The 21888-nt window shown below is 34.1% G+C and overlaps 1 long non-coding RNA gene across 1 annotated transcript; it reads left to right on the top strand.

Moving 5' to 3' along the window:
- The first annotated feature begins 14573 nt into the window (after positions 1 to 14573).
- Positions 14574 to 15445, top strand: LOC148203512 (uncharacterized). The gene is made up of 2 exons (XR_015784526.1): positions 14574 to 14656; positions 14848 to 15445. It is a non-coding gene; the product is annotated as an uncharacterized LOC148203512 (long non-coding RNA).
- The last annotated feature ends 6443 nt before the right edge of the window (positions 15446 to 21888 follow it).

Genomic DNA, 21888 nt, shown 5'->3' with positions numbered 1-21888 from the left:
AAAATATTTATTAAAAATATCAATTTTCATAAAAATATTTATTAAGATTTATATACAATTTAAACTTTGTTTGAATTTGAGGAGGGAAAAATTGTTTAATTTTAAAATTAAGACTAAATTGAGACAAAATAAAAATACATGGATCAAATTGAGACACAATAAAAATACAGGGACCAAATTGAGACTAATGCAATGACACTTGGCCTGACAATGACACGTGGCATTGTCAGTGCCATGTCACACTCTCATTGCCACGTGGCATACTATCACTTTGACACGTGACATTTTTAAATTTTACTTTTAAAAAAATAAAAAATAAAAATAAAAAAAAAATAATAAAAATATAATTCAAAAATTCAAAAAAATCACGAACTAACACGTGTCACCCCCTTTAACGGTGTTAGTATGAAACTAACGGCGAGACCTAAATTGATTCAATTTTTCACAATAAGGGACCTAATCGAGAACATTTACAATACGAGGACCTACTTGAGACGATCCTACAAAAATAGGGATGTTTGAAAGGATTAAACCTAAAATTAAAGGAACCATTTTAATTGACTGAACATTCTTATCGTTATTTTATTCCGCTACACAACTTGCCGATACCGATATTTGATACCAACACTTTTTTTTTATATTTTCACAGGTAGAGTAGTCTAAGGTGTAAGACCCGAGAAAATGTGGAGTTTATAAATAAGACTTGAGTATGTTTTATTAAAATATGCATGAGGTCACAAGGTGTTGTTGGTGTGCAAGTCTTGAGTAAAACATAAAGTTCTATGTATTTATTTTTTTTGTTGATATAAGTGTAACACATGTTATTGTATGGTTGTTAAATTTATGGTGTTCTACATTTTCAATGTGATGTGTTGGCTTGTTGGTAGAGAGATGTGTGTTTAGGATTAAATGGATGTGAGTTCAAATACTAGGGAGATAATTTTATGAGAAACCTTTGTTTTATTTTAGTTATATTTTTGCCAAGGGCAAGAATGTATTTTCCCTTGTGTATTGAAGTGCAGAAATTAAATAAGTTGAAAAATAAAAGTTTAGAATATAATAGTTATGTTTGTAAAAACTGATTGAGATCTTATAGGAAGCACCATCTAAACAGTGACTTTTAAAGTTATAATATATTTTGAATTAAAAATAAAGTAAGTTATAATATATTTTGAATTAAAAATAAAGTAGGGACTTATTGAACAAGAAATAAAAAGAAAGAAAGCTTAGAAAGAGACATACTTACAAATTGAGTGAAAGGGAAAGAGAGAACCTTAATATAGAATTTTTCTTTTAGAAGAGAGAAATAAATTTTTCTTTTAGAAAAGAGACATACTTACTCTCAACACCACTCCACATTGCTCCTTGCACCACTATATTTTTTTAAATTCCAAAACTATCCTTTATATTTTAAAATATCCTACACCCCCACCTATTTTCTTAAACGGATGTCGACATCCGTTGAAGAAAAAAATTCTTCAACGGATGTGCCACATTTGTTAAGGGATGTGCCACATCCGATGACGGTTTTTTTTAGTTTTTAGTTTTTTAATTTATTGTATTTTAAATTAATACATAAATATTATTTATTTTTTTTTAAATTATTACTTAATTATTTATAAATTAATTTTATTTTATTTAATAAAATAATTATTATTAATTTAACTTATGTATTGTTATTTAAATAATAATTGAAATATTTTTTATAAATCTATTAAAATGGATAGGCCACATTCGTTAGATGTGGCCACATCCGTTGAAGTCTTACTTTTTTGTTTTTTAGTTTTTAGTTTTTCCATTTATTTTATTTTAAATTAATCTATAAATATTATTTAATTTTTTTAAAATTATTACTTAATCATTTATAAATTAATTTTATTTTATTTAATAAAATAATTATTATTATTTTAATTTATGTATTATTATTTCAATAATAATTAAAATATTTTTTAAAAATTTATTAAAATGGATATGCAGATGTGGCGACATCCATTGAAGTGTTTTTTTTCTTTCTAGTTTTTAGTTTTTTAATTTACTGTATTTTAAATTATTATATAAATATTATTTAATTTTTTTTAAAATTATTACTTAATTATTTTAAATTAATATTATTTTATTTAATAAAATAATAATTATTAATTTAATTTATGTATGATTATTTAAATAATAATTAAAATATTTTTTAAAAATCTATTAAAAACGATTGTGAATAAAATAAAATATAAGCGGATGTCAATATATTTTTAAAAACAATAAAATAAAATATAAAATATGTAAACGGATGTCAACATCCGCCCACAGATGTCAACATTCGTTCATGGATGTCAGTTGTAACATCCCAAAATACAGTAAAACCATAAATTAGAATTAATTACATTTAACAGTAAAACAAGGCAGTCTTTACACTAAGATTTGAATTCAAAAGCCGAACGGCTTAAGTACATAACTAAATTCAAATACAGCAGTATTGAAAATTCAGAACGAACGGTTTTACAGAATCAAATAACCGAACGTCAAAACTAAAAGCTAACATCGAAAATATAACAAAGGCTCTAGGGCTCGGCTTTAACTTCCACTTCTACTAAATTCTCCTCTTCAATAACGTCCTCCAAAGTGGCTTCGCCTTCTGCTCACATCCACACGGATGATCATTGCAAGGACAGGACGAACGTACATAGACATTAGACAACACAAGGAAAACGAAAGGGTAAGCTTATGAAATTTAATTCATACATCAACAGATAAAATAACATTACAAGCAACCCACAAACATATAATGCAACATATATAATCATAAGAGATCTATCACTAGACGGACCGTCCGGACTGTATGAATCTGCGTAGCTACAGGCGTCCTTGCACCCGGGTGATGTAGTAACTGGAATAATCACATCAGCTGCCACCCAAGGTTAATCCTATCCAAAGTACCCCTAAGGACTAGGACCTCCTGCCGTCCCCACACATGACCTACTCCCCTCTACGTGAGGACGAGTACTCACGGGACATCAGGATGGACAGCCAGCATTAGCATGCCCACAGTCATACTATACAAAATTCCATATTCAACATATATGAGTCGTTCCTCCTTGGAACGCTCGTCCAAAATCCATAATCGTAAAATCATTCCATATCATGTTCACCCTTTAAAATCTTGTACTTTATTATTGTCGCAACTGGAATCGCGACGGGACGACGATCCAAAAAGAAACTGACGGGTTTTGAAAAAGAGATTTGGAGTCGCCACCATAGTTTATTAAGGAAAACTACGGAAAAACCATAAAATGATAAGGCATGGTCTACAAGAACCAGATTCTAGGTTCGGGAGTCGGTTACGTGTAGGGAAGGTATTAGCACCCTACAACGCCTGCCTTAAGGCAGTACCTTTAACTAAATGCACGAATATGATGTGGTTTTCAAAATGTTTAACTATCCCCTAAAATAAGACTCTAAAGAAACAAAATATATTTTTTAGTTTTTTGGGCCCGACAAGGATTGACCTTGCTCCTACGTATTCTCGTTCAGAATGAGAAATCAGGGTTACGTAGTTCTTTTTGAAAATGTTTGAGAGATTTGTTTGAGAAATTGAAAGATTGGTTTGAGAAATTGATTGAAAATTCGTTTTGAAATGATTTTGGGATTTTTCGGAAGTGAACCTGACAAGGACTAGCCTTGCTCTTACGTATCTCCAATCTTGATGGAGAATAAAGGATCACGTAGTTCTGGCCAGGAAGATTGTTTGTTGTTTAAAATTGCTGATGTTTTTGGGTTTTTTGAAGATTTTATACTTTTTTTTTTGTATTTTACTTAAGGAAAAGAAAAGGTTTTTAGCACAAGGACGATGCGCGCGATCACACATGTGCCTAAACCTTTAAAACATATTTTTGTAATTTTAATTAAGAAAGAGAAAAGGTTTTCAGCACAAGGACGATGCGTGCGATCACACATGTGCCAAAACCTTTAAAACATATTTTTTGTAATTTTAATTAAGAAAGGGAAAAGGTTTTTAGCACAAGGACGATGCGTGCGATCACACATGTGCCTAAACCTTTAAAACGTATTTTTTTATAATTTTTAGAAAAGAAGAAGAAAAGGTTTTAGCACAAGGACGATGCGTGCGATCACACATGTGCTTAACCTTTTATAACATATTTTTGTAAATTCTTTAATTTAAATTATAAATATTGCATTATTAAATATATATATTTTAGGATAAGTAGATATCTAGAACAAAATAAAATAAAATAAGACAATAAAACTAAATAAAAAATAAAATAAAATAAATCAATAAAATAGGATAAAATAAATAAAAATAAAAAAAACAAATAAGTAAAAACAAAGCAAATAATGAGGGGTCCGAGAAAAGGGGTGTCGAACGTTCCGTCACAGGCGACCGTGCAGTCCGTGGTAGAGGCAGAACGTACGTTGGGAAAGGATTCAGAATCACGAGCGCTCGTTGGGGAGATAACGAGCGTTCGTTGGTGGAGATAACGAGCGGACGTTGAGAACAGGAGAGTGGATGACAGCGCTCGTTGGTGGAAATGTCGAACGGACGCTGGGAAAAGAGGCTTAATGACGAGCGTTCGTTGGGAACGAGCGTTCATTGGGCGATGACGAACGGGTGCTAGGAAAAGGGGTGAATGACGAGCGCTCGTTGGGGACGAGCGTTCGTCGGGGACGAGCGTTCGTTGGGGAATTGACGAACGAACGCTGGGAAAGGGGCTGAATGACGAGCGCTCGTTGGGGACGATCGTTCGTTGGGCGATGACGAACGGATGCTGGGAAATGGGCTGAATGACGAGCGCTCGTTGGGGACGAGCGTTCGTTGGGCGATGACGAACGGATGCTGGGAAATGGGCTGAATGACGAGCGCTCGTTGGGGACGAGCGTTCGTTGGGCGATGACGAACGGATGCTGGGAAATGGGCTGGATGACGAGCGCTCGTTGGGGACGAGCGTTCGTTGGGGACGAGCGTTCGTTGGGGAATGGCGAACGGACGCTTGGAAACGGGCTGAATGACGAGCGCTCGTTGGGGACGAGCGCTCGTTGGGGACGAGCGTTCGTTGGGGAATTGACGAACGGACGCTGGGAAATGGGCTGAATGACGAGCGTTCGTTGGGGTGATGGTCAGCAAACGGTCCGTCCAAGAAGTGGCCGGACGGACGTTCGGTGACGAGGTAGATGACGAACGTTCGAAAAAGGCTTAACGTGCGTTTATTTATGGGCTTGGCCTACCCGGGTGGTTTCTAACCTAGAATCCCCTAGGGGTTCGGCATTTTCAACTCATTCCACCATTCACAATCAGCACATGAGAAACTCAGGGTCCCTTTCTCTGATCGGACTAGCCTAGGGCTGGGATTGCCTCCCTTGAACACCTGCGCCACTACTTCTTCCAACCAGCCACCGCGCTACCACCTTCCACCCGTCTCGGCGTCGGCGGCGACCCCAAGCGCCACCGGAACCACGGCCGGCCACGGCGTTCTCTCCCCCTCTCTCTCTCGCACTAGCCTAGGGTTGAGGCTTTTCCGCCTTGGGAACCTCCTGCCGCCGCCTCTGCCAGAGCCGGCCACCGTCGCCTCTAGCTGGAACGCGCTTCCACACCGGCGCCACCAGTGTCACTTTCCTCCCTCTCCGTTCGAGGGCTTTCTCGACTGCTAATCGTCCCCGCAACACCACATTTTCCTCTCTTCTTCCCCTAATTTTTATCGTTTTTTATTGATTTACTGATTAAATTGAAAATTACGAGTGTGTGCTGTGTACATCTGAATGTGAGGGGTGAATGCTGGATGTGTTCTGCCTTGTGTGTTGATTGGGTTATGCTTGTTGGAGGTGGCGTCGGAGATGTTGGGGAGATGAGAGTGATGATGCTGGAAGTGGTGCTGGAGATGAAAGTGGCGAGAGGCAAAGGCTCTGGTCAGAGGTAAATGATGAATGGTCCTGGGGTGAGGGGGGGTCGAGGTTGGATTATAGTTGGAGGTAGATGGTTGAAGATGCAGAGGATAGGTGACGGCTCAGTGTTGGAGATGATGTTGGCCGAACGGTAAGAATGAATACGGTGGGCTGGAGTTATGAGTTTCTGTATGATAGATGATGAAGGCGTTGGGTTGAGGTGGTTACGGATGGGGTACATACGAGAAGGCGAATAGCTGCCCCGGCCGAGAGAGGCAAGACGAAGGCTATGGCGATGGCGCCTTGAGCAAAAAGGGAAACCATGCTTCTTTGGATTTGACCATCATGATGTTTTATGGATAAGTGTTAAGAAGAAGAAAAGGGATGTTGAGTGTTATGAAAGACCAGAACTCAGGAGAAAAGGAATTTCAGTGAAGCCTTGTGGTGTAAGGCACGTTCATGTGCTCATGGAAAGGGAATGGAGATACGTCGGTAAAAGAAACATTAAGCAGTCAACGTAGCAAGGAGAAAAAAATGCAAGCATATTGAGTATGTGAACGTTAACATAGAGTCATCGCAGCAAGCCAAGGATTATCATTAGGATCAAACTAGGATGGAGAACTGAGGTGGACGACTTACCTGTAGTGCTGAAGTTTTTTCTCGGTGATAATCTCTTTCTCTTCTCTCGGTGCAGGTCTAAACCTTCCAGGAAGCTGGCTTCTCCTGGTCGTCGATCCTTGATACAGTGAGGGGAGTGTTTTTTGCTTTCAGAGAGGGTCCGTCTTTGTTATCCTCGCCTCTCTTTCTTGTGCCTCTATTTCACTTTCTCTATGCTTTTCTGTGCTTTCTGTGCCACCCTACCATTCTGTATGCCAAATCGTGTATGTGCCATGTAGGCTCCAAAACGTCTCTGCCACACCCGCACACTCTGCAGAAGCGGTTTCCTGTCCCCCTTCCCGCACACACACACTGTTTCCTCTCTTCTTTTTTCATACGCTTTTCACTAAAGACAAAAACGCCCCCTTTTCCTAATTCTTTTTTTTTTAGCAATATTAATTAAAATAAGTAAAGGTAAAACTAAAAAAACAAAACTAAAGACAGAACTAAAAATATTCATTCATAAAAGAAAGATAGAATAAAATAAAATAATAATAATAAAAAATAAGAAAAATAATAAAAATAATAAAAAATAAAAAAACGAAAATAAATATAAAAAGTTAAATAATAAAACATACGAGAACAGTCTACGGTAAAGCCAAAAAAAGAAAAAAAATCCATCCGGACGAAATTCGGTATTGACAATTATCATTTTCATCTTTAATTTCAAATACCTAAAATAACGAACGTTAAGTCTTCTGAAGGACGAGGACGAACGTTAATTACGAGATCTAAGAATACTTGTTGCCAATCGGAATAAGTCGACACAGGATTATTTGATGAACATCATTGCTACTCGAATCAGTTGAATGAACTGACTTTAGAACGATAAAATCAATATTCAGAATAATTTAAGTACAAAGGTTCTAGACCGAATCCAAAGGGATATAGATACAACAAAGCGAGAAATTAACTATACTGAATATAATTCATTTAAAGAGATCGACTGCCAGTCAATGACCGAACGCGATAAGACACATTTACTAAAACCTTTGGACGAACGCTATTTACGCCCACTTGAAAATCAAAGGTAAGGACGAGCGGTCTGTATAAGACCGAACACTACTTAGGACGAACGCTAGGTAGATGACCGAGCACCAATTAGGACGAACGCTTAGTATGAGACCGAGAGCTCATTAGGACGAACGCTAGGTATGCGACCGAGCGCTGCTTATGACGAACGCTAGGTATAAGACCGAGCGTTACTAATTTTAAAGTATAAGGGTATTCGTATACCGCTAGGCTGAACCGAACGCTCAAACATAGCATTTCACAGGAGGACGCTCGTTCTCGAACAGAGTTCTTTCCGAATGAAAGAATTCCATTTTCAGCCATTTACTAGAAAACCGAACGGTATAAGACCGTTCGATGACGAGCGTACATTATCAAGGTAAGAAATCTCATATTCAGATTTTTCATCTATTCTAACTCAACATTTCTCATACGGTTCATATCTTATAATTTCGTATCCATCATTAATTCACATACTTTATAGAATTCATATTAACAACTCATACTCTACAATAATCATCCATTTTTCCAATTCATATGTATCAACCAACGCATACCATATTCATTCAATCATAACAGCGATCATTCATACAAAATCAATCAGCATATATCTCATGCATTCAGTCAATAACGAACGCTCATACAACATACAAGTATTAATTAAATTAAATAAGCTTCCCTTACCTCTAGTGTAGACGGACGTCCTACTGACTGAAGTTGGTTTGCCAAAGAACTAAGGTCTCCTTCTACCCTTACAGCTCAACTACTCTACGAACCAGATCAAACAACAGTTCAGTAAAGGTTCAGAAATTAAACTGAGGACTCATGAAACCAGAACTTGGTTTGCATGTTGGCCAGAACGAACGGTTAAGAAGTAGAAGACTTACCAGTATCAGAACGTTGAAGTGATCGGTTCAAAACGAAGCTTACGACACCAGGAATGGTTCTACGGTTTCTGAAACGTGATCAGAGGAGAGGGTGGTGAGTTACAGTAGAGAGAAGATGAAATGGTTCTAGAGAGAAGGAGGAGAATTCGAAAGATCAGGATTTTTGGAGAAGATGAGTGCATGCAGAGAGGGACGCGGATTTCAGAAAAGTCAGTTTTGTTTAAAAACCAACGTCTGTTCTCTTGTTGACACTTGTCTTCCACTACTGATTTCAGAACATTCCATTCTCGACACCTGGCGTTCGTGCAGAGAGTTTGGGTGCGTTTTAATTACTCTGAGCAAGTGACGTGGGGTGTATTAATTATGATTTGACATATGGCTTACGGTTTAATTTTCCAAGGTCTTACATCAGTATTCGTTAAAGGCGAAATGGATGTTGACATCCGTTTTATAGTAAGACAAATTAGGTATGAGGTGGTGCAGAGAGCATTTGATGGTGGTGGAGGGAGCAACACTCTTTTAGGTTTGGCTAATTGTTTGGGTCATAGGCCCTTGGGCTAATATGAGAATTTTGATTGTGTTATAGGCCCATGTTTGAACCTAGTTTGGGTTGTGCAGAATTTATAATTATTTTAATTAATAATTAAAATGTAGAGAGATGAAAATATTAATTTATAATAATTATTATTTTAATTTTAAGAAGGAAATTATTATTATTTATTTAGTAATTACTTGGAAATAAAATTAAATTATTGGAAAGGGAATTAATTTTGTGTAAAAAGGAAAGTAATTTATTTTTAAATTAATTGGAAATAAAATTAATTAAAATTAAATAATTTTGAATTAGAAATTAATTTACTTCTAAAAAGATAAATAATAAGGTTTTAATGATTAATTAAAGTAATAATGATTTATTATTTTTGGATTGAGTCGTGAATCTTAAAATATTATAGAAATTTATATTGGGTTTACATAAGACTATATGTTGATGTGTAAGTGATGAGAAGGGAAGTGTCGATAGTATTTAGTTTGACTATGGATTATGTTTGGTTAACTTCCTGTATTGAGAGTTGTAAAACTAATAAGTGGAGATACATCAAATAGGCTATGAATTTTAATGTCTTGAGAGTTAAATTGACGTCTTGTTAGTGGTATACACTTGAAGAGATGGATGTGTCTATCCTGTACTTAGTAAATCCCGAGTTTTAGACTATCTACCGTGTGATATGAGCCTATATGGGGAAGATACATGTGGTATGATTATGAGCCTGTATGGGGAAGCTACATGTGGTATGATTATGAGCCTCTATGGGGAAGCTACAAGTAGTATGGTTACGAGCCTGTATGGGTAAGCTACAGGTGGTATGGTTACGAGCATGTATGAGGAAGCTACATGTGGTATGATTATGAGTCTGTATGGAGAAGCTACAGGTGGTATGATTGGGTACAAGAGACAGATTAAGGTCCTTCATGATGATGTTGGGAATTCGTAGTGACTTTGTGTTTACAGACAATATTGGTAAGGATAACGTTGATGGTATAGTAATGATATAGTTAATGAGAATGTTGGTGATGATCACGGTGTAGAAACAATTCTGTTAGTATGATAGCATTGTAGATAGTGTTTTATTATTAAGTTGAGTTGCTTCTTATGTACATATTTTATTGTTATTGGTTGTGCTATGGTAGCTTACCCATATTTGTTTCTGGTTGTGTGTGTCTTGCAATGATCATATAACTTTTGGTTATACAAGAGTAGATGTTGCAGATGCTCCAGATGCATGATAGAGACGCGAGAGTGGGAAAAAGACTTGTGTTATTTAAAGTTTTTGTACTACAAATGTTAGAGACAATGTAATCTGGTTTGTTTTACTTCATTTTTATTTTACAAATTTCGGTATTATATAAGAGGATTACCGATATGGTATTATGATTTTAAAAATTTTAAATTTTACTCGTAATCGAGACATCCCAGAAAATTGGGATGTTACATTTGGTATCACAGCACGATTTTCGAAAATATTTTGGGGCCTTGGGGAGTGAGCTCGTCTAGTTTTTGTTGTGTATCTTTATGGTTGTTTTAGGTATGATTATATTGCGGTGTTGTGCTTGATTGTTTATTTGTTTTATCTGAAATTGCTTCGTTTATATATAGTATTGAATAAAATTATATTGATGAGCTGCTTGAATTTATTTTATGTCCATGATACTACTATGTTTTGGTTGCTACTCTAATAATGTTATAAGGTGTTTGAGGTTTCTGAACAAGGAAGTAATGTCAATTGGATTATCTTGTGATTGAGTTGGAGCGTAAACATTCTGGGTGTGATTAAGTTTATGATGTTGTCTTGTTCTCTTTACTATGAGTGCTTAATATTAACTGTTTTATATACTTTAGTGGTTTATAATTGTTATATGTTAATGTAAATTAGTTTATAGTACATTCCTAAGTCTAGGATCAAAATATATAAAAATTTAAAACAAATTAATTTCATGTCTAAGTTTATCAACTAAAACCATATTTCCTTAAGTAAATCATTATCAAAATTGGTGTAAATTGTGGTTTTTATTTTGTTTTATCGTATAACATTTTCAAACGTCTTATGCACATGATATTTTCTGAAAATATTATAGAGGGAAGATGAAAATTTTATCTCACAAATTTTAACTTATCAGAAGGAAGACACAGGATATGTGCATTAAATTGGGAAAAATGAGATATTACAAAAGGAAGAGAAATTAAAAGGAGGGAGTATATAAAAGAGAGAATACCAAATTAGAAATAAAAGATAAATAAAAAATATAATGATTTATTAAAAAACTATACTTTAAAATGTCATATTTCTCAATGATATAATGACATTTTAAAAAAGATATAATACCTATTTTGGTCCCAATTTTGGTTGGCAATGTTCAAAATGGTCCCAATTTTTTGTTGTTGTTTAATGTAGTCTTAAAGAATATAATTTGTGTTCAATTTGGTCCTTTTTTAAAACGTCGTTTAAATCGTTAACGGACATATGTCCAAATGTGAAATTACAGAGTGAAATGTCATGTATTGGCTTACGTGGAGTCCTTTGTGGCGTTGTGAGTTGGATTTATTATTTTTGAAATTCTATTTCTTTTACGTGGAGTCCTTGTTGCTCTTCTTCCTTGGTGTTGCGCGATCAGAGACGAAGAAAAAGTTTTTCTGTTGCATATCTGTGCTTGTGATTGTAGAGTTTCCGATGCAAAGGTGGTGTAAGGGAAAGCTTCCTTATGTGCAACAAGAAGAAACGAAGATAGGATCTTGCCCCTTTTATTCGCGGCTCATGGCAGCACGATGGTGCTTTCAAGAATGGCCGCTTCAATCTGATTTTTGGGAATGATTTGCACGGGGTGAATGGAGACATTGCGCGCGAGTGGAGGAGACTAATGGAGAACACACAATTCTGTTTCACATTTTTGCATTCTGGGTTTACGCATCAATGGAGGATTCGCGATGGTTGTTGGGTTTGTTGTTTTTCTTATTGCAAATTCGGTCTTTGTGGATGGAGAAGATGAAATCGCTATTTGGTAGAGGATCCCGCGGCTGATGGTGAGTTTGATGGTGGTGGAGAATGGCAGCCTGATAAGGGTTTCATGGTGGAGATGGAAGTCGAGGAAGACGCTGAAGATGATGATGGAGGACTCGCGACTTTGGCGTTCGCGTTCTGTATTGGTGACAGTGGTGGCTACCAGCGATGATGCTGGTGAGGATGATGGGTGGTGGTCCGATGCTGGGGTTTGGTGGTCGTCTAGTGACGACACAGTTTCATGGTGGCGGCACAACGTGGCTGATGACGACATTGGCTAGGTTAAGGAACTAGGGTTCCTGTGGAGAAGATGATGATGTGTCAAGGGTAGTGATTTTCAAAAAAAATAAATCCAACTCACAACATCACAAAGGACTCCACGTAAGCGAATACATGACATTTCACTCTGTAATTGCACATCTAGCCATTAATGATTTAAACGACGTTTGCAAAAAGGACCAAATTGAACACAAATTACATTCTTTAGGACAACATTAAACAAAAAAAATTAGGACCATTTCAAACATTCGCAACCAAAATTGGGACCAAATAGGTATTATACCTTTAAAAAATAATATTCTATATATAAATTATGTCAGTTATAAATTTGTTATATTATATTATAAATTTCGACTTCTTTTAAGATCTGCTATATTAAAAACGTCATTGTATACATACATGAGTTTTTTAATAAATATAAATTACTTTTAGAGTGGAAAATCATTTGGTCTTAACCTTTCTTTCCTTTTTACTAATCTCAAATTAATTTAAACTTGAGTTTTTCTTTTTAATGTATAATTTTAAAATATATATATATATATATATATATATATATATATATATATATATATAATTAATTAGTGTGAATGTATACCATTATTTCCCACGAAAACATACAATATTACATATCTAATTCATAATTAATTAACAAAATATTATTAATAAAGTATACAGTCATAATGATCAAAATATTTGTATATTTAAAATATATATATATATATATATATATATATATATAATTAATTAATTAATTAGTGTGAATGTATACCATTATTTCCACGAAAACATTCAATATTACATATCTAATTCATAAATAATTAACAAAGCATTATTAATAAAATATACAGTCATGATTATCAAAATATTTGTATTTGTGAGTATTTATTATTTTGTATATGGAGTATTTATTATTTGTCGATAAAGAATATTTTAATATTTGTTTATAAATGAATGAAATGTAGGTATTATATTATCCGTATTCATATATATTCGATACCTTTAAAATTAAAAATAAAAATAATTTAATTTATATTTTATTATGTTAAATATAATTATGATTAAAATTAAAAAAAATTATATTTTATCAGGTAAGATTAATTAAAATTAAATTTTAATTTATAATTAATTTAATTTATATTATATTTTATATATTTTTTAATTTTATTTAATTTTTTAAAAAAATTATAAAATATATTTTTAAAATATTTGCAAACTCGTATTTTAAAATGTTTACAGATAATTTTTAAATGATTATCTGCACATATAACGAAATGATAACTTATAGAATGTTTTTGTTGAGAATCAGATGATAAGTAAGCACCATTCATAATCAATTCGACTAAATAGCATTCATAATCAATTCGACTAAGTAACATTCGTAGTCAACCCGATCCACACTAAAATTTGTTTCTCTCAAATTCCAGGAAACCTTATAATTTAATAAAAGAGTAATAATATTTTTTATAGCTTATACGGCTTCAATTAATTTTTTTAGTATTATATGTCATTTAAGATTGTACAAATTAAAGTAAAAGTATTATGATGAACATGTATATAAATTACTTTTGCACTAACAAATAAAAATAAATTAGATTCATCATCCTCGTACTAATATATTATTTCATTTTGTCCCAATTTTTTTTCTCACTAACCTCAAATTAATGTAAACTCGAATAAACTTATTATTAATCATTTTTTAATTTATAATTTAAATAAAAATATTTTTTTTTAATTTTTTCTTATATATATATATATATATATTTTGCTAACTTATATAATCTCTTAAAGTGTACCAAATTTTAGTTGACAACAATACTCTCATATATTATGGATTTTAAGTTTTAAGGTTAAGAGTATTTGAATAATTTTTTATTTTTTTATTATTTATTTTAAATTAAAAATACAAATTATTAAAATATCTCTGTGTTTAAAGTATGTCTTTTTTTATGAATAAAGAATTTTTTTGTCAACTAAAATTTGATACACTTTAAGAGATTACATAAGTTAGTAAACAAAATATATATATATATATATATATATATATATATATATATATATATATATATATATATACAAAATTAAAGTGAACATATATCATTGCTCCTAATGAAAACATACATTATTACACTTATACCTAATTTACAATTAATTAACAAAAGTACAAAGCAATAAACTTTCATTGAATGTATAAGTTAATACAATTACTTTCTAAAAAGACATATTTATGTTTTTTTGTCTTTTGTTTGAAATTGCTTCCACCATTTGAGTATAAATAGATGAATAGTTGTGGTTGAATAACATATTCAATGAACAACATGGGGCCTTCAACATGTTCTATTTTCAATATGACATTCTTGTTAACCATTTTCATCATGACTTCAGGTTATTGATGATGTTATGTTCATTCTCTCTTTAGTTTCTCATTTCAAATGAGTCATTTTCTTCTATACTACACATTTGATTTTTTTACTATGAAATCAAATCTTTGACATAGTTTTTGTGAGGAATTAAGTTTACTATTTTATTTAAAAAATTGAATTGACATTGTTCTTAATTAGATTTTTGTGATGTAGATTTATGCATGATGAAGACAGAAGCAAGAGGACCCATTAATCTATCTCAATGTGATAATGATAAAGGGTGTCCACCACACCAAACACCACCTCCACCACCATACCACTGCCCACCGCACCAATCACCACCTCCACCATCGCACCAACCACCACCTCCACACCATTGCCCACCACACCAACCACCACCACCACATCAACCACCACCGCACCAACCACCACCTCCACACCATTGCCCACCACACCAACCACCACCACCACACCAACCACCACCACCACACCGACCACCACCTCCACCACCACACCACTGCCCACCACTTCAACCACCACCTACACCACCATACCAAGCATCACCACCACACCATTGCCCACCCCACCAAGCACCACCACCATACAACCACCACCACCACCACCACCACCCCCACCATTCACCGCCACCACCACACCAGGCACCACCACCATCCCAAATACCAATTCCACCACCACCACACAAAGCCCCACCTATACCATCATATTACTGAGTTATCTTTTTCTTCGAATGCAATTATCTTCTTACTTATATGTATTTTAGCTTTCAATAAAATATAATTATTTTGTTTTATGTCTCCCTCTCTTCCTGTGTTATTAGGCAACTCAAAATTTTTCTTATCATAGAACAATGAATAAATATAAGTTTCAACTAATAAATTTGAAAATAAAATAATGAAATTGGGTTTATATAAATTAAAATTAATTTAAGTAAAATTAATTTGTAAAAAGGTTACATAAAATTTCAAATTTTTACTTCCAATTTATTTATAAATTAATTTTAATTTACAATTACTTTTTTTAATCATTTAAAAAATAAAGAACTCGTCCTTAATTTATTGAGAAATGATATTTGACACGCTCAAACGGTCACATTGACGCACCTATGTGATAGTGAAATTAATTATTTATATGCTTGTGGGTCCCATGAAATTTGAAAGACGAGGGTAAAGCAGGAAATGAAGAAAGGATAAAGAAGTAAATATGTTACCCACCAATGCCGTTTTCGGTTTTAAGGAAACAAAAGGAAAAATAGGATTGCTTATGAGAAATCATTACATGCTATTTTATCTTACAACTTTCAACTTTATCCAATTACATGTTTCATATTAAAGACTTAAATTTTAAACTAGGGATGTTTTCTTTCATTGTGTTTTTTAACCATAGATTTTTTAAAAATTGATGTTCATCAGTGCAAAATAGGCAATTTTTAAATTAATAACATTCATAAATATTGAGAACATTAGATTAGTTGTAATCTAATAATATATATATATATATATGTATATATATATATACACGATTATAAAGAAAATTAAACTAATTATATATTAGGTTGATTAAAAAAATAACCAATCCAATATGTTTTTTTTTCTTTAATAGATGTGAGATCTACAGTAAATATTGATAGACTACTTTTAGAAGTGTTTTTTTTTTCTATCTTTTTGAGTCAAGTTATTAAATCAATTTTTTTATAATTAATCTAATATATCAACATATTACATTGATACATATTAAATCGATTACAGAACTCACATTCAAAAATTGATTAAAATTTCTGTTTTATACTAGTGGTTGTTTTTATGTGAATAGATTATTTTTGTGTTTGATGATAAAACTATTAAGGAAGTAAAAAGGTATTAAAAATACTTTTATTTGTAAATTGAATTTAATACTTTAAAATTATTATACGTTTAAAAATAATTTTATGACACAAAAATAAATACTTTACCATAGCACTGAACTCATCCTAGGGTTCTCTTCCTTCAACCTCTAATCATTTTTGCTGCTTCCTAATTAACGCACTTGTGGCGAATGACTCGTCATCAAGTGGTATTCAGAGTCCTGATTCACATCATGCATAATGAGCTAAGTTATGTTTTCTTTAAATTCTGTGTTGTTTTTATTTTTCTCCTTAATTGTTTTGGTTATTTGTGGATGACTTAAATGCTTACTTCGTCCTCATGTTAAGAGATGAATTTTTGTTTAGTATCCGGTTTTAAAAATGAAGACATTGGATTCCTATGTTATGAAAAATGTATGAATAAGGTCTTGTCCGTTAAGTTGACAGCAACGGCGTTAAGTCCATGCTGATGTGACCGTACTTTTTCTCTTCTCTCTTCTGCTGTCCAGCTTTTTCTCTCTCTTGTTCAGCTTTTTCTTTCATGATTTGTTGAACTTGTTCTTTCTTGTGGACCTTATTCATATATTTTTCATGAGAGAATGAATGAATTAAGTGAAGTCCCCTGAGACTCTTAAATAATTATAACATTATTTGGAAGATATTTTCAGTTGATATTCCCAAATTAAATTAATTCAACAACTGAAATTTATCTTTTAGCTTTTCTGAATTTTCAAAATTGCACAAATGCCCTGAAATTTCCCCTATCTGCACTTTAGCCCCTTCTGAGTTTCTGAAATTGTAAGAAAGCCCCTCAGTTGACCAGACTTTGACCAGAAAATGCTTATTGACCAGCTTTGACCAGAGGAGGACGCACCAATGGGAGCTCGCCACGTGGCCGCCCTCTTCCTTCCCAAAATAAGGGTTCAGAATTGGGGAAAAGGCCCTCCCCTTTTCGCCGTCTGCCTGCGCCGCCTCCCGTACTCTTGCATCTTTGATTCTTGATCTGAGTTTCTTTGTAGGTTCTGGTGCGGTGATGGGTAGATGATGGCTTGGTGGTAGTTCTCGCAGAGGAAGATGACAGTGCAGAGCTTGCATCAATGGAGGAGAAAAGAAGATGGAGGTGCGATGGTGATGCGCGACGGAGGCGGAGCGGCGCGGCAAGGTTTGGTGCGTGAGAACAGTGGCATCACGGCGTGGTTGCGTTCATGGCAACGGCGAGGTGGCATCCATGGCAGAATCGCGATTGGGTTCCGAGAATGGTGAAGATGAACGGAGGTTGCAGATGATGCGGTGTAGAGCTTGCGTCAATGGAGGAGATGCACAACATGGTGGAGCGATGGTTGCGGTGGAGGTTGACGGCAAGGTTGGAGATAGTGGCGGCGTCTTCGTTGAGGCACCGTGGTGGTCCGTTGATGCGCCAGCGAGAAAGGAAGGAGATGGTGTTCTGGCTGTGGCAGCGACTTGCGGCAGTGGTGGGAGCGGTGCGAGCGGCGGAAGCGGAACGGCGGCTGACGGCATTGGCGGTTAGGGTTTCTATGGAGAAGGTGGAAGATGATGCTCATGGGTTAGGGCTGACGTGGCGGAACATGGTTGGCTAGATCTGTGTGGGGAGGATTTGGACACGTGGCATGATCTGGTGGAGTCTAGCTTAGGAGGGGTATGGGTAGGGAAATTTATGAGGTGTATTTAGAATAGGGTTACTGTTTAGCTTAGTATTGGGCCTATTTAAGAGAAGAGGGGTGTATGTAAGGAAATTGGGAGGTGCAAGGGTAAAAGTTGCCTGTTTGGCCCATCTGTACATTATTTTCCAAATAAAATCTGATTTTGGGCCTTGAATTGCCATTTGGACCAATAAAACTTATATTCTCAGCTGCACAAATAAACATTAGAACATCCAATAATAATTTATGCGTTAAAATTCACTTTTTACATCTCTTTATTTCCCAAACCCAACAATTCCAATCATCACAAAATCACTTAAAATAAACCATTTAAGCACAATTATCCCATCAAAAATTTGAATTTTAAAACATAAATGTAGGGATAAATATGCACTCATCAATAGGTTAATGGAACAAGGATGAAGGACGCATGTGACACCTACCCAATTGTCTGCAAAATAGGTGGACTAAGAAGACAAAAATGTTTAAAGATTGTATGAGGTATTAAGGGAGATACAAGAAAGAAAAAGGATTTCTTCATAGATGGCTGGATAAAGAAGAGAAAATCATTGCATACATCATTGATTGAATTTTGTTACCCAGAGGGTTTCATTATGATAATTTTACATTAGAGGATCTATATCTACTAAATGAAATATTGTTTAGGATACCAACAAACTGGGTAGCTGTGTTCAAGAAACATATCATTGATGTTGGTAAGAGCAACGAGTGTAATCTCCCCTATAGTGTGTTCATAAGCAAAATTTTGTCTTTTAGTAAAATCGCTCTTACCGGTGAAACTAAGATCACATGCTCCAGAAATAATCAAATTGGAAAAATAACTCTAACATGCATTGGGTTAAAGAAAATTGCTCTAGGATGGATATTCAGTGATGTACAGAATTCAACCAATGATCAAGATGCATTACCGGATTCTGATATTGAACAGATCTTACTATCTCCCAAGTCTGAATTTGATAATTTTGTGGTAAATAAGTTTGAGAAAGTCTCCAAAAGAGTTAGCATGATGAAGGAATCACTCATGAAAAAAGGGATGAAATTATCAAGATTTATGCGGAAAGCTCCACATCAACAAAAGAATCAACTGAAGAGGTTGAAGAGTCATCTGTAACAAATTAAGGGTCCTGTGATCACAATTTTAGTTTGTTTTGTGTTTTAGTTTACTTTCTATGTTAATTGTATTGTCTTGTGTTCTTCTGTAATAGATGGCTTTATATGTCATCTTTGTCTTGCCTTTACCTGATTGTATTTCAAGTTTGATATTAATGATATCAGAATCTTTGGATGAAAAACCACAAGCACTGATGTTGAACTTTAAATGTGTGGCAAAACAACAATTTGAAATCGATTACATTTTGGGGTGAATCGATTAAAACTCGTGTATTTGCACAAACTTTGTTGTGAGAGTTTTTCACAGGGAAAATTTTCAAAACTTTGCATAACACTGTTACATAATCGATTGCATGCGATATGTATTCGAATAAATTTGTTGTTTTCAAATTTGTTAATGCTTGATATAACAGTCACAACAACTATATTTTTAAATGTGTTGACCAAGCATTAAATGTTATTCGACTGCATTAATTTTGAATTCAATTAAGTGCTTTGACTGCTACTATCTATTATAATTGAATTGGTGTATTCGATTACATTAGTAGCAAAGTCGATTATGTTGCGTCTGATACGAGTTCATCTATTATTGATGCGAATTTGATTTTTGTAGAGACTTTTTTGATTATAACATTTGCATATTCTTTTGTAGAAAAGTGTAAAGCTTACACAAAAAGAAAAAGCTCCAAAACAATAGTTTGACTGTGGTGATCAACTAGTTGTGATTTCTTGAAGAGCAAGAATTACTGAGTTTTCAAAGTCTGATCTATCTGCACATTTTGGTGTCTACTGCAAGATCAGGTTCTACAATCTACTAAAGTTTGGGTTCAGTTCCCTGTTGTGATTACAGGAAGAAGGACACGCTGCGTTCTTGACTTTGAGGGTGCCTCAAAGGGGTTGGACTGCAGGAGAGGGGATTCTTGCTGCTAGTCTGTTTGTATACTGCCTATATTTTTATTAGAGGGTTAGAGATGTGTTTTATATTTTTGACGTGATGTCACTATAAAAACCTTGTTGTAAAAACCTTGATCATTATAGTGCATTGGCTTCTTGTGGTTGGAAGGACACTGGATGTAGGCTTGGCCGAACTAGTATAAAAACTCAACGTTTGATCTTTCTTATCCCTACTATGTTTAATTCAATTGATTATACTTTACACGCATTCGATTAAATTTCGACTGCATTGAAAATCTTTTAACTTGCGTTTCAAGAAAAGTATAAAGGCATCTCTTTTGGTGAAAAAGATTTTGAAAGTTTTAAATTTTATTCTTCACCAATTCACCCCCCTCTTGGTGTGAGAAATTGAGTCATTCTATTTTAACAGTTCGTCATCACTAAACCACCCAAAAGGACTTTCTTCTCTGGCCAAAGAGGTAGGGCACTTTCAAAGACGAGAAGATGAAGTGGCCATGATAGATATTGAAGAATTTGCAAAGACTTCTTGATTCAAATAAGGGTTTTGTGTTTCACAGTTTTGAGATAAACACAATGTATACAATTCTATCACACTAGATGATTATAAAGCCGCAAAAAGAAAAACACAGGCCCATTCAAATTTCCAAAATAAGAAAGCCCATAACAAAGATTATTAATCAGTTTCATTAAATCTAGAGTTGACTTAATGATTAACCAAGTGATCTCAAAAACAAAGAAACACATGCCCATAACATATTCTATTAAACACTTAATAGAATCGATTAAAAATCGAGCAACTTAATTTTCATAGAAAACATTCACTCAAACAGGCATATAACAAATACTAGTAGAAAAATAGTGTATAACATCACGCGTTTAATGTCGTACCACTCAATATTCAACGTTAAAAATGACTGGTGGCATTTTCGTAAACAAATTGAATCGCTCCACGTCAATTACCAAAACACTGCGCCGTCTAAAATGTATTAACGTCAAACAAGAAGCATATCGACGTAATCTAAAATGTATTAACGTCAAATAAATCCCAGATCGACGTAAAACAATGACCTTAGAATCACATAACATCAACTTTAGAAACATCTGACGTTCAATTTAAATTAAAAAAATAACAATATAGTGGTTTACTTCTAGCAGTATTACTCGTACCCCCACATTTAACGTCAACCATGACAAATATTTGACGTTTTATATGCCAACATGAAGCCAAAGAGTAAATCCCTTTTTTATTCTTTATATCTTTTCTCTTATAAACCAAACAGAACGTCCCACACTTTATGGGGTCGACATTTAAAATAATACAGAACATCGTACAAGTTGGGATTAGACGTGTTGGTCGTAATCACATTACGTCCCTAAGGAAGCAGCCGACGTCCAATACAAAATAAATAAATACTAAATATTGATTTAATTAATATGACGTCAACCATAACAAAAGAAGGACATTGTATTTACAGCTAGCAGTTATTTGTTTATTTTTTGTTTAAATTAATGCATAAAATGTCAGTTTTATACTATCTTAGACGTTTTGTTATTTAGTTCCTTTTTTATTATTTTTTCTTTTTCTTTTAAACCAACCACATAACGTCGAATTCTTCTTCGACTTCGATGTGGAATTTTCCAAAAATTATATTTTTAATATTTTCTTCTAAACCAAACGAAAAAACG

Source organism: Vigna umbellata, chromosome 2 (assembly GCF_029865625.1).
Source record: "Vigna umbellata cultivar VRB3 chromosome 2, Vumbellata_1.0, whole genome shotgun sequence".
Classification (NCBI taxonomy): domain Eukaryota; kingdom Viridiplantae; phylum Streptophyta; class Magnoliopsida; order Fabales; family Fabaceae; genus Vigna; species Vigna umbellata.
Note: the sequence above shows the minus strand (reverse complement) of the source record. Positions and strands in the feature narration are given on the sequence as shown.